At 39.6% G+C, this 10,350-nt stretch overlaps 1 pseudogene; it reads left to right on the plus strand.

Moving 5' to 3' along the window:
• Window positions 1-718: 718 nt before the first annotated feature.
• LOC109269457 (60S ribosomal protein L38-like) lies at window positions 719-1,031 on the plus strand (annotated as a pseudogene).
• The last annotated feature ends 9,319 nt before the right edge of the window (window positions 1,032-10,350 follow it).

The following is a 10,350-nucleotide window of genomic DNA, read 5'->3' on the forward strand; positions in this document are numbered from 1 at the left end:
TAACTTATAAATTCTTATTTCTACACAACTGTAGAACACACAATTGACTTACGTTTTCTGCCACTGTATAACAAGGATCACCTTTTCTTCACTTTCTACGATGCTCCTCATTTCCTCTGAGCCCTCACCATATTTCTGTCAATGATCTATTTATGATGGTTTACATATTATCTTACATAATATAGGCTTTCTCTACCATAGTCCTCATTTCTTTCTGGGATTCACTGGCAGAATCATTTACATTCACATTTCTATTAACAGTGCATTCAAGACAATTTAGGATTTTTTTCTATTGCATACCTCAAATCTCTTCCAGTGTCTACCCCTTACTCAGTTCCAAAGCCACTTTCACATTTTGTTGTATTTGTTACCCTCTTTTTGAAAACTATATCAGTTTTCAATTGCTGCTGTAACAAAGATTACATCCTTTGTGGTTTAAACCAACACAAATTTATTCTCTTATAGTTTTGGAAGTCAGATGTCTAAAAGGGCTGTGTTCCTACTGAGGGTTCTAGAAAAGAATCTTTCCTTGCTTTATCTGCCTTCTAGACATTGTCTGTATCCTTGGTTCAGATCCCATCCTCCATCTTCAAAGCCAGCCAGGTAGCATCTTGCAGTCCTTCTCTCAGTTTCTGTCATCACAGTTTTTGACTCTAACCCTTTTATCTCCCTCGTATAAAGATTCATGTGGGCTCTGATGGGTAATCCGGGGTAATCCACTACGGGCTGCCTGCTGTGCGCTCACCTGCACCCCTTTGTGACCACGCCTTGCAAAATTGAAGAAATCAAGGAGTTTCTGCTCACAGCCAGACAAAAGGATGCCAAGTCCGTCAAGATCAAGAGAAATAAGGATAATGTGAAGTTTAAAGTCCGATGCAGAGGACAGCTTTACGCTTTGGTCATCACAGACAAAGAGTAGGCAGAGAAACTGAAACAGTCCCTGCCCCCAGGTTTGGCAGTAAAGAAGCTGAAATGAACCCTGCACACTGATTTGAACTGTATTAAAATTTTAAAAATTCTTAAAAAAAAAATCACATAATTACGTTGGACTCACCCAGATAACCTAGGATGATTTCCCCATCTTAAAATCCTTGACACCATCACATTTTCAAAGTCCTTTTAGCCATATAAAGTAGCATTTTCACAGGTTCTGGGAATAGGACATGGAAACTTTTGAGTGGGGAGCATTATTCAGCCTACCACAATCAGGCATGCTAAAATTTCAAAAGTAACTGCTAAAAGAATATACACAGAGTATACAACTTTCAACCCCATTAAGTGGAAACCGGAATAAGAAAAAAAATCAATTTAAAGATACTTTATTTCTTTAAACATTTTTTTTAATGTTTATTTTTGAGAGAGAAGGAGACAGAGCACAAGTAGGGGAGGGGCAGAAAAAGAGGGAGACACAGAATCTGAAGGCTCCAGGCTGTCAGCACAGAGCCTGATGTGGGGCTCAAACCCATGAACCGCAAGATTATGACCTGAGCCAAAGTCAGGCGCTTAACTGACTGAGTCATCCAGGTACCTCCCCACCACCCCAAATCAATTTAAAAGAAGGCAATAGAGAGGAAAAAAGAAACAAAAAGTAGGCAAATAGCACAAAATAAATTTCAGAAATAACCAAATCCAGCTAAGTGTTGTTTATCAGAAACATATTTAAATTACAAGGATAGAGACAGTTTGAAAGTAAAAAGGAAAGAGAAAACAAGCAAATTCTAACCAAAAGAAAATCATGACAGCCATGTCTGTCGTAAATACTTCGCATTAGTCCAAATCAAAGAGAGTACAATACAATACAAAAAGCATTGTTAAGGCAAAGGAGGATCACTATAATAAAAGGCCCAGCTAATACAAAGCCATAATAATTCTAAATTTGGCATACCAGATTGCCTCAAAATATGCAATGCCCACAACATGTATTGCAAATGTATATTTATTTGAAAAATCTTCCAACACATGTCTCTCAATTATTGGTAAGTCAAATAAAAATTATCTACAGGGAGCTGCAGAGAAAGAGCCCAATGCTGGGAAGCCACTAAAGAAACTCAAAAGCTTTTCACAAGAGAAAGAGAAAGAGAACATGTTAAACTCCCGCCTGCCCATAGAACTTGAAGCCATTTTACCACAGGGTCATTTAATTAGCATTTGTCCTGTAGTCCTAACATTTCTTCTCCCTCTCTGCTTTGGTCCTACTGGGGAAGGAGATCAAGCTCAGGGAGGAGGAGAAATGCCAGTTGGGAAAGGCGAAGAAAGACTCATGTGCCTGTCTTCAGGGGGAGAAGCCTAACCTTTCAATGAGGGTTGAAGAGATTATCAATATATTTCAGTGAGTGTTTTAACCTTTCCAGCTAAGACTGGGTTTGCAATTTAAAATGATCTTAGGGGCGCCTGGGTGGCTTGGTCGGTTGGGCGGCCGACTTCGGCTCAGGTCATGATCTCACGGTCTGTGAGTTCGAGCCCCGCGTCAGGCTCTGGGCTGACAGCTCAGAGCCTGGAGCCTGTTTCGGATTCTGTGTCTCCCTCTCCCTCTGCCCCTCCCCTGTTCATGCTCTGTCTCTTTCTGTCTCAAAAATAAATAAACGTTAAAAAAAAATTTTTTTTTTTAAATAAAAAATAAAAAAAAAAAAATGATCTTAAGAATGTTTATTACCTAAAAGTGAGTAAGTTGCATAGGTTTTCATCCAGAGGGAGGAGGAAGACTGCTTTCACCAAGCAGTATTAAAGGGAAAGTGGAAATGTAAAAATGATGCATATGTAACGACATCCATTGAGTTCTGTGTGTTTGGTGTACCTATAACAGAAGAAGAGGGCAATGCTTTTATTTTTGCTTATAAAGACAGGCAAGGTTTTGGATAAATGGGCAAGAGGTTGTAGGGTCCTCAAGCAAACACATTATACCCTCTCATTTCCCACTACGGTACTGAGGAAAGTAACAACAAAAAGGAAAATTGTATAAGATCTCATCTTCACATTTAAGAAAATGAATTATAAATCAGATGAGCTTTATACTCATTTATATTGGCATTCCTTCGTGGAAAGAGGCAAGAGATCCTTAAATTATTCACTACTGGATTATATACAAATAAAAAAAAATGGCTTAGACTAAGTCTAGGTAGCTCCTTTCTCCTGGCCCTAATCTGATGGCTATGAATCAGCTTAAATACCAAGGTTTGACTCCTGACTACTGCTTATCAGTTGGATGGTCTTGGGGAAGTTACAAGGTCTCTGTCAAATAAGGGTGATAACAGAATTGATCTCATAGAGTTATTGTAAGTGTTAACTTGAGTAATATAAAACTACCAGCTATGAATTACACCATGACACCTAATCCAATTATTTTTTAGTTTGCCATATGCAAAGACTGGCAGTAAGTCTGATATTAGTCAATTTGAGGGAGCTTACTCCCCCTTTTCTAGATTATATAAGAACCTTGGGTTTATGTGATCCATTACTATGGGATAGGGGTGTGCCCTCTACTGTGGTCACCATGATTATGTTTCTCCTTGGGCAGGCCTGTGTGTTCCACTTGAAGGTGGACAGCTCCACTGGTTGAAAGGACCACTCCTCTCCCCCACTCCCCCCCCCCCCCGCCATCAATAAACCAACAAGTCTTTTTATTCTAATCCCATTGCATCTTCCAACCTTGTTCTCTTCTCTCCAGTCTCACTTTGAGGCCCTCACAATTTCTCTCAGGATTGTTTAATTGCCCACTAATGGTTCTGGCTCCAGTCTTGGCCCACTGTTATCCATCCCCAGCACTCTTGACCAGCATGATCTTTCTAAAACACAAAACAATCACTTCTCCTTCAGTGTAACACTTGTCATGGTTTATCACTGTTAAGTCCAAGCATGCATGGGAAACAAAGCCCTGGGTAATTCTCCACCTCTTCTGTCTCTGTGCTTGGCCACTGTGCCCTGTGTTCCAGCCACAGAGAATATCCGTGCCTCCCTAAATATGATATATTTCCCTTTTACTCTTTTTTTTTTACGGCTTCTTTGACCTCTAATGCTTGGAATAACCTTTCCCTGTCCTTCCTGCCAAATGTACATCTATCCATCACTGAACATTTAGCTGAAACATCACCTCCTCTATGAAGCCTTTCCTGACAATACCCATCTCCAAATGGCAAAAAGGGACTACCTCCTCCTGGAAGAGTTAGCTGGGGGAATGAGTAGGAATGACCCTGACAAAGCTGTGAATGATTTTAAGCTCATCTTCAAGGATACCAGAATCCCCTTCTACTACCTTTTCCCTGGCTTCTAGCTTTTGGCACCGAGAGACCTCTTTATCTCTTTCTCTTCCTTATCAATCTTGCTACTTGGAAAAGAGCTAGTTTCAATCTTTTGCACTTGAGTTTGAATTTGTTTACATCCAAACACTGTTGAATTAATGAATTTCTGAATAAACATCATGGGGCCAGGGACCATGTTTGTCTTGTCTGTTACATCCCTAGTGAAAAACAGCTGAGGAGGTGCTTGTGATGCTTAATTTTATCTGTCACCTTGGCTAGGCCACGGTCTCTAGATATTTGGTTGAACACTATTCTAGATGTTTCTGTGAAGGTTTTTTTGGGGGGAGGGGGTATAGGATTAACATTTGAATGAATAGACTTTGAGAAAAGCAGATCTGCAATATGGATAGGCCTCCTCCACTCATTTGAAGATCTTAATCTAAAAATGCTGACCTCTCCACATGAAGAGGGAATTCTGCCAGCCTTCAGTTTCTAATTGCAGTGTCAACTCTTCCCTGGGTCTCCAACCTGTCAGCCTGCCTTACAGATTTGCAGCTTGTCATCCTCCACAATTGCATGAAGTAATTCCTTAAAATAAGTCTTTCTATCTATACATATTTTATTGGTTCTATTTATCTGGAAACTTGGACTAATATAGTGTTTTATAAATGTTTCATAAATACCCAACAACAAACTAAATAATAAATAAGTAAATAAACATGAATATGTGGATAAAATATCTTTTTCAGGAACATTTCTATCTAAACCTCATATGAAACTTTTATGTGAAAAAATTAACCTTTACTCAATATCATGCAGCAACAGGTGCCTTTCTTAGTATTTCTGTGAGTGCTGTGGCCCTTTTTGTATTTGGAAGACTGGGTATTCAAGAGTGAAAACAGAAGCCAACTCTTGGATATTGAGTTTTAAAAGCCTTGGTTACCTCCAGTGATTGATAGAAAGATTGAGCCATAAACTTTGGAAATTTAGAGGATCCAGGGTTGAGGTCAAATTTCCTTCTGACTAAGTAAAGACCTCCCAGACAAGAAAGAGGGGAGTCAGGAAGGAGAGACAAGTGTTACTGTGGGTCCCTGAGGAGGACATACTTATGTCCTGCCTTCCATGGCCAAGCCTGGGGGTTGAGTGGTAGAAGAAACTCTAGATAGGTCATGAGATCTTCATCTGTAGTAGAAGGGATCTGTGACTTCATTCCCAAGCATTGCCTAGGAGGATGGCAAAGATACATGGTTGAAATGTACCCAGACAGATTCAGCTTCAGAGCCCTTACAGACTAAGGGGGGCCTTGGGTAATGGTTTAGAGCATGGACTATAGCATGACTTATAAAACTTTGTTTCCTTAAGGGGTGTCTGGGTGGCTCAGTTGGTTAAGCATCTGACTTCAACTCAGGTCACGATCTCATGGTTCGTGAGTTCAAGACCTGCATCGGGCTCTGTGCTGACAGCTCAAAGCCTGGAGCCTGCTTTAGATTCTGTGTCTCCCTCTCTCTCTGCTCTTCCCTCACTCATGTTCTCTCTCTCTCTGTCTTTCTCTCTCAAAAATAAATGAACATTTTTAAAAAATTTTAAAAAAGGTTTGTTTCCTTGAGCAAATAACTAATTTCCTATGTACTCATCTTCCCATACATAAAATAGGAGATTAACAGATCCTACCTTGGGCTGTTGTAAGAATCAAATGAGTTAAGACATGGAAGGCATATAAAACAATGCTTAGCACAGAGTAAGTGGCACGTAGGGTTAGTCATTGTTTTTCGTAGTATTGTTATCATACAGGCCTGCCAGAATTTAGACAAAACCTCAAAGAAAGTGTGTGAGCAAGAGAAATACTGACGTAATTGAGATTGTTTCTGCCATCTGATGGCATAAAGACCTGTATTAACAGTTGAGAGGTATTACAGAAAATTAGAGACAATTACATTTTATATACATTTGTACAATGAGACATCTGAAATTCTTGCAAGCTCAACTAGGAATTCCAGGTATTATTATATGGTAGGGAGATTTTTTGGGGGGATGTTAGGATTGATAATCCCACCATGTATAAGTCATATCAATGAATGTGAGCCACTTGAGGAAACATGGAGCAATGGAGATCAGAGTATAGGTGGAGGGTTCATTTACTGCAGGGGAGGGAGCATGGAGTGTTGAGGACCAGGGAACAGGTGGAGGGTTAACTCAGGGGACAGGAAGTGATGGAGACTAGGAGGAATGTTAGCTTAGGAGAGGAGGGATTGTCTCTCTTTAGAGGGTGAAGGGGAAGATGTGAGGGGACCATGATGTGTTGAACTGAAGGTAATCAACTCTCAAGAGTTACTGGTATCTATGGTCTTTTTGAGGTAGGAAGTAAGGTCATCCACCGAGATAGGGTTAGAGACTTAAAAAGAAAGGAAAGAAAGGAATAGTTTTAAAATGGCATTTGAGTTGCTTGCTAGGTAGTGAAGAGCAGCATTGGGGCTACAGTGTAGTTGGATTTTAAGAATGTTTGACGAACAACCACTTGAAAACACACAAAGGAATTTCTAGTCTAGACAAAAATGCAGCTGGGGCTGCTGGGTGGCTCAGGCAGTTAAGCTAAGTGTCGGAGTCTTGACTTCAGCTCAGGTCATGATCTCATGGTTTGTGAGTTTGAGCCTTGCATCAGCCTCTGCGCTGACAGCACAGAGCCTGCTTGGGATTCTGTCTCTCTCACTCTCTGCCCCTCCTCTGCTTGCTCTCTCTCTCTCAAAATAAATAAAAATAAACTTAAAAAACAGAAGAAAAGACAGCCAAGTTCACATTATGATTCTGTTAGAATAGTGATATTCTGAATAACTTATGTCTACATTTTCAAACATTTTATAGTGAAGTTATAATATTCTGGTTATTGGAAATGTGTATAAAAACATATTTAGGGGCACCTTGGTGTCTCAGTCCATTGAGCATCCGACTTCTGCTCAGGTCATGATTTAAACAGTTCATGGGTTCAAGCCCCACATCAGACTTGGCACTGACAGCTCAGAGCCTGGAGCCTGCTTCAGATTCTCTGTCTCCCTCTTTCTCTGCCCCTTCCCTGCTCCAGCTCTTGCTCTTTTAAATAACTAACTAACTAACTAAATAAATAAATAAATAAATAAATGTCATAAACTCTGGGTCTGGAGTTCTCTCTTGTCCAGCAAGAGAGCAGATACAGGATTGAAATGCGAGAGAGGCTAATGTCCAGGAGGAGATAAGAACCCCGATTAAGGGTTCTTGCTCCGTTTTTATTAGGATCAGAAGGCTTACAAGCATGATGGACTTGCACAAAGAGACAATAAAATCAGGAACATTAAGTCTTGGGCATGAAAGAAAGGGGGTTTTGAAGATATAAGGTGTTAAGCGTTTGGGTCAATACAAAACCAAGTCCTGGTGCTAGGCAGATGGTTGTTTACTGCAGGCGTGAGGCACCACATCTGTTTATCTTAGCTAGCCTAGGGGACAAGACAGAGCATGCTACCTCAAGGTCAACAAGTCACCTTTCTTTTGCTAATTAGCTCCTCTCTGGGCAACTTCGCCCTGCTGAGGTCTATAGCCCTGTTTACCTGTTTACCAATTTTGGTCCTTCCTTCCTGTGAAAGCAGCTTTCTATGATTGTACTAAGTTGGGTGGCTTTCCTGCCCTGAATACCTAATCTTGTTTACCTAATTTTGGATGCTTCCATCCTGAGATTTCCTATTTCTAGACCTTTGTCCTGTTTACCTAATATGTTTTACCCTATTTTGGATGAGTACATCCTGTGACTTTCTATTTCTTTACGCCTTGTTAACCCATCAGTGCAAGCTCAGGGAATTCCTAAGCTTATTCCCCACAAATAAACATATATACACACACACACACACACACACACATACATACATATATATATTTATTTATATATATATTTATTTATTTAAAAAGAATGTATGAAGTGTCACATTGTCAGTGTTCTCAAAAGTCACTATATCTGGTGTCATCTTTGGCTATGAATCATAATGGTTTGTCTTCTCCAAGCAATTTTCTTTTCTAATGAAGTATACAGTTGACAGATATTATATTGTTTTCAGACATACAGCATAGTGCTTTGACAATTCTATATGTTACATAGTGCTCACCACAATAAGTGTAGTTACCATTTGTCACCATACAAAGTTATTACAATGCTATTGACGACATTCAGTAATATCTAATATATAATATACAAGTCAATGTATGATATTATTGACTGTACTGTGCCTTTCATCCTCATGACTTATTTATCTTATAACTGGAAGTTTGTATCTCTTAATTCCCTTTACCTATTTTATCATAGGTTAATCTGATATTCTTGTTTCACTATGATAACCTAGATATGATACAGCCTACTTGTTCGTTCCAATGATTGAGTCAGTAATCCCACAGCAATATACATTCTATTCTGATTTCCCCCTGAACTATTTTTTTCAATCAACTGCAGGAGCCATGAATTATAATCCAATCCAGGATCTCCTCTGATTACATTAGCTTTTGCCAGATCAGAATAACCTGATACCATTCTATATTCCCGGAAAGAGCTATGGCTACTGGAACTCAGGAAAATGAATTGCTCACACTAAATGAGCTTTATGGGTGGCAACCTAAAAGCTAGTTGTACACTTGAATTTTATTCATCTTCTTTTTCCCTGCGACTTTGAGTCAGAGATCAGCTCTTGCTCTCTCTCTCTCTAAATCCCTTCACTTGCTATTGCAATAATTGATACTTAATTCAGAAATGAGGTGGTAGGTATTTGCATAACAGGGGATTATGTGCTGTTCACTCATAATAGCAATGGTAGGGTTGTCAATCATTGCACATTCTTACAGTGCTATGGAGGGAGAAGCAAAAATAAATGAATATGAAATCCGTCACCTGAAGTGTGTTTAGAAAAGAATGAATTCCACTCTATACTTACTCAAAACTCTGATGATAGAGAATAATAATAATAATTTATCCCGTGGGGTTAAGTATGGTCTGAACAAAATTAGAGATTCATAATCTTAAACTGCAAATGGTAATCACTTGAGGAACTTTAAAAATACTGATCTGCCTGCCCCCTCCTTGTGTCCCTGTTCCTGTTCCCCCTGTCCAGAGTGGCCTGATTAAATTTAAACTCATAAGCAATGAATAATATTTTTTACTATAAGTATATCTCAACTATTGCATGGGACACCCTTATACTAAAAAAAATCATTATTTATCCAAAATTCAAATTTCACCATGTATCCTATATTAAATTTTTTTTTTAATGTTTATTCATTTTTGAGAGAGAGAGAGCATGAGCAGGGGAGGGACAGAGAGAGAGAGAGAGGGAGACACAGAATCTGAAGCAGGCTCCAGGCTCCAAGCCATCAGCACAGAGCCTGACGCGGGGCTCAAACCCATGAACTGCGAGATCATGACCTGAGTGGAAGTCTGATGTTTAACTGACTGAGCCACCCAGACGCCCCCATCCTGTATTTTTAGTTGCTAAATCTGGCAGCTTCCTGCCACTGCATTCCACCCAGATTCAGAATGAACAGTTCAGGTATTTTTGAAAGTTCCTCAGGTGTTTCCAATGTGCACCAAGATTCAGAAACAGTGGCTAAAGCTTCAGAGGTCTCCTCTGTAGACTAACATTGACAGAAACAGGAAAAAAGAAGGATGGGAAATGATTCTTGACAGATCAGTAGAACCTATTGCAACTCCTTTAGAGTGTTCTATTTTGTTGTCCTATATTCTGTATATTATTCTGTGTTTGTTATAACTATGAGGTGTTTGTTATGGCCTATGAGGTGCTGTGGTACAAGAGTTCCACCCAATGGGTTGATGATAATTAAATTAGACCAGATTCTTCCTTTGGGAATTTTATTTTTGGGTACAGAATGTCAGTTTATAGGTAATGGAAGCAGAATCATTCAGGATAGGTAGGTCAGTGGCTCTCAAACTTTAATGAGCTTAGAATATTCTGCAGGGCTTATTAAAAGACAGAATTCCAGGGGTGCCTGGATGGCTCAGTCAGTTAAGTGTCTGACTCTTGGTTTTGGCTCAGGTTATGATCTCATGGTTTGTGGGTTTGAGCCCTACATCGGGCTCTGTGCTGACAGCATG

The sequence above is a fragment of the Panthera pardus genome, unplaced genomic scaffold (genome assembly GCF_024362965.1).
Source record: "Panthera pardus isolate Hobbes unplaced genomic scaffold, ASM2436296v1 HiC_scaffold_10, whole genome shotgun sequence".
Taxonomy (NCBI): Eukaryota; Metazoa; Chordata; class Mammalia; order Carnivora; family Felidae; genus Panthera; species Panthera pardus.